We start from the raw sequence: 4,232 nt of genomic DNA, 5'->3' as shown, positions 1-4,232 counted from the left end.
TTTTTTAAATTAAATCATCTTTCAATTCAACCACCACTAGTTCAACTAGCTCACAAACTTTTCATGTTAAAATTTGACAGGTTTATTAGTCATGTTGCTGGATTAACCCAAGCTACAATCCAAAACCTATCATAATAATCATATATTGTAGACATTTATTGTTTACTGCTAAAGGAATAAAGCTGAAATTAATTACTCTTCAAAGTAAAACTTAAGAAATTAAAATAATTTTGGCTGCCGGTTCGAGCATGGTCGACGACACGGGCGCCACCGAGGCCCGTGGGGACGGGCTGCTGGAGTTCCCACTTCCGCCGCCACGGATTCGCTCCCGGCCGTGGTGGTTTCCTGTGCAGGAGCTGAGGAACCCGCTGGTGTTTTCTTTGGAGGCGTGGCTGACCGACTCGATCTTCGGCCCAGACGGAGCCGTGGTTCCGGAAATGGAGTGGATGAGCCAGGCCCTGCTGACGGTGGACGCAGTTCACGCCGGGAAGTTGGTGGAAATCACCGTCTTCGGGCGGCCAGCTGTCCAGCACCGGGTGAAGAGCGTGCTCCTGAGCCTGGCGTCGAGTCACTGGTAGCAGCGCGCCCGAGCTGAGAACATGGAACAACTCGAGTTCTTGAAGGCCCGGGCACCAGGTCCCCAGGTCCCGCAGAGTACTGTTGCATAAGTGCTCTCCGGGGCATGGAACAGCCCTCCTTCCGCTACTGAAGTTCAAGAGAAGCAAATATCCTTAAATCTGTGCATTTATTTTTTTCCTGTATCTCGATGGATAGTGGTTTGATTATTTTGCTGCAAACGTGAGTTTGTAGTGCCATTCTAGTAAATAAATGAATTTCCTTTTTTCCAATGGCATAAAGATCTTGGCTCACTCAAAATTAAGCAAATTTATAAAAGATTGACTCTGTTCATTCATATTTTGATGTGAGAGGCTGATAGGTGGTAGGTTTATTTTTGTTTTTTTCTTAGTTTCTATCATTTTGAAACTACTAACCCTTTTATGATTTTATGGTCAGAGTCAGGCCCTCATGCACAGGGGGCAGAAATGCAGGGTCAGTCTGCTTTGGGTTTCTTTTGCATCATTTGTTCTCAAACTTTAATGTGTGTAAGAATCACCTCGAGAGCTTGCTAAAACACAATTTCTTAGCCCCTTTTCCACTGATTCTGATTCAGTACATTGGGCCCATGAATATGCATTTCTAACAAGCTGTTAGGTAATGCCAGCGCTTCTTCTGAACCTCTTACTTTTAAGCTGGTGTTTGGTCCCTGAGTAGCAATCAGTGGGCCCGTGTGTTTTCTTGGAGTGGAGTCTCTGACCGCGCACGTGGGTGGGCATTCCAACATGCAAGCTGAGGTGATCAGCATTCATTCTGCTGGTGCTGTGATTTACCAGAAGGAGCCACGGTAATGGGCAGCTTGTGCATTGGCAGGTGGCCTTCCAGCCGGCTGTCTCCTCTGCCCCCTTCCCCAAGCAGGTGTCCTGCATGGGCTGGGTTGTTTTTCCATTACCCTTTACAATGCTATGACCAATCTGTGCAAAACAGTTCCAATCCCATGCTGCTTCCACTTTCAGGAAGCAGAATTCTTGGAGGAATGATTGCCAAGAACTCTGTGGCTTTAGACACAAAGTTGGAGTTGATTTAACTCATGCAGTTTCTTCACCCCTTAGCAGTAATGGATTCTAGCCATTTGCAAGGATTTTAAACACACAGATACACAAATCTTTGATTACAAGGGATATTGAATGTTATTCTACTTCACTTCACATTCCTGTTAAACGCTTTTATACATTTTTCTTTATTCATTCCTGTCATTACTTCTTTCAACACTGAAGATACGGATTTTTATTATCTATAAAAGCTTTTGTAACAAATAATGGTCCATTACAACCAATACTGTCCACCCCTTTGCTTCTCAAATTTTTTGCATACGAAAAATTTTTATTGTATGTAGTTAAACCAAAAAAAAAATTAAAAAAATACTAATTGTGCTCCTTCTTGGAATATTAAAAAACCCAGATCATCATTAATAGCAATTAAAAATGAAGTATAAATTGGTATGAAAACAACTTAATTAATACATTGATTTTTTAACTGCTCTGTATATAACTCAAAATTTACAATCTGTTGAATCAATAACTCTTTAATATAAAATTATGAGAATTATTAATTTGGGGCCATGATTTTCACTTTAAAAATGAGAGATCAAAATATGAATTGATCAATATGGGTTGGAATCTTTAAATCAGTATTCATGAACCATGTGAAATCTATGCCCTCAACCTTAAAGAATAGATGATCTCCAGATTCACTGAGAAACTATGAAGATGGAAGAGACAGCCTCAACAAAAATACAAAGACACTAAGGAAAATGGTGTATGTAAAAATCAATTAAAATATTGATAAATTAATAGAGAAATATAAAAATCCATGATTAATCCATGACTTGGTAAGGTTATGATACCATACTAAGATGGTATTAGAAAAATCTCAATTATAATCTCACAAAATATTTTCCAAGTTATAAATTCAACCTCAGGGATATTAATATTTTATAATAATGAGAGCAATTTAAGAATACCACAAATATCAATCAGGTCCTATTAATATCTTTAGTTTCATGATTCGGCTGTACACAACTGAATAGCATACCATACACTTAAAGTAAAATAGCAAAAAAATACTATTTTTAACAGTTAAACCTTAGTTTAAGAACTACTCAAAGTCTGCTTCAACATCTAAATTTACTTCTCAGGATAATAGTTATATCAATACTTTGAGTGTATATTTATCATTTCTCCTTTGATGAACCACTGCATTTATTTAGTGAATCACTGAACATAGTAGCTTCCTAATAAATACTTGTTGAAGAGATTAAAAAAATGCGTGCTATTTTCCCTTCATGCACATTGATAGTCTTCAGCTTTTTAAAGAGCATATTTCACAGATTAGAGCAGTTATAATCATGGAATCCACAAATATTTTGCAAAAGCAATCTTGGTTTTCACTTTTCTGAAATAGTTGTTAATTTCTCCAAGAATTAAGATTGCCTATTGGAAATAGAACTGGCTAGGTAATTCTTTTTGATAACTACTCCTCTAAAAAGTTGATAAATAAATGTAAATAACAATTTGTATAATACATACATCATAATCAGGAACTTATCAAAATATAACTTTATTTATTAATCTATTTTTTACACTGATTATGAGATCCTTGAAGGAGAAACTAGTGTCACTTGCTGTTATTTTTTTGAAAGAAAGTAAGAATAAATAAATAAATAAGAGGAAGAAAGTTAGAAAAAGCTATAAAAAATGTTTCTGAAGTTCAAATGATCTATTGTGACTTTACTACAGAAAATTAACTTGAAAATAAACTCACAATATATAGAATTAAAAGTCAAATTATACATTATTTTGTTCCTTTTCATGGTTGAGTAATATTCCATTGTATATATGTACCACATCTTCTTAACCATTCCTCTGTTGATGGACATTTAGGTTGCTTCCATGGCCTGGCTATTGTAAGTAGTGCTGCGATGAACAATGGGGTACATGTATTTTTCTGAATTATGGTTTTCTCCAGGTTTATGCCCAGTAGTGGGATTGCTGGGTCATATGGTAGCTCTATTTTTAGTTTTTTAAGGAAGCTCCATACTGTTCTCCATAGTAGCTGTACCAATTTACATTCCCACCAACAGTGTAGGAGGGTTCCCTTTTCTCCACACCCTCTCCAGCATTTACTGTTTGTAGATTTTCTGATGATGGCCATTCTGACTGGTGTGAGGTGATACCTCATTATAGTTTTGATTTGCATTTCTCTAATAGCTAGTGATGTTGAGCATCTTTTCATGTTTTATTGGTCATCTGTATGTATTCTTTGGAGAAATGTCTATTTAGGTCTTCCGTCCATTTTTCGTTGAGTTGTTTGTTTTTTTGATATTGAGCTCCATGAGCTGTTTGTATATTTTGGAGATTAACCCCTTGTCAGTTGCTTCATTTGCAGACATGGATAGACCTAGAGACTTTCATACAGAGTGAGGTAAGTCAGAAAGAGAAAAACAGCATAATATATCATTTATATGTGGAACTAGAAAAATGGTACAGATGAACTTATTTGCAAAGCAGATGTAAAGAACAAACTTATGGATACTAAGGGGGGAGGGAGAGGGATGAATAGGGAGATTGGGATTGATATATACACTACTATGTATAAAACAGATAACTAATGAGAAC

The 4,232-nt window shown here is 36.7% G+C and overlaps 1 pseudogene across 1 annotated transcript; it reads left to right on the top strand.

Moving 5' to 3' along the window:
• Nucleotides 1-248: 248 nt before the first annotated feature.
• LOC309969608 (oocyte-expressed protein homolog) lies at nucleotides 249-668 on the top strand (annotated as a pseudogene). Its single transcript has one exon. The product of its transcript is annotated as an oocyte-expressed protein homolog (transcript).
• Nucleotides 669-4,232: the final 3,564 nt, after the last annotated feature.

This window comes from Leucopleurus acutus (genome assembly GCF_964270905.1).
Source record: "Leucopleurus acutus genome assembly, chromosome: 1".
NCBI classification, from domain to species: domain Eukaryota; kingdom Metazoa; phylum Chordata; class Mammalia; order Artiodactyla; family Delphinidae; genus Leucopleurus; species Leucopleurus acutus.
Note: the sequence above shows the minus strand (reverse complement) of the source record. Positions and strands in the feature narration are given on the sequence as shown.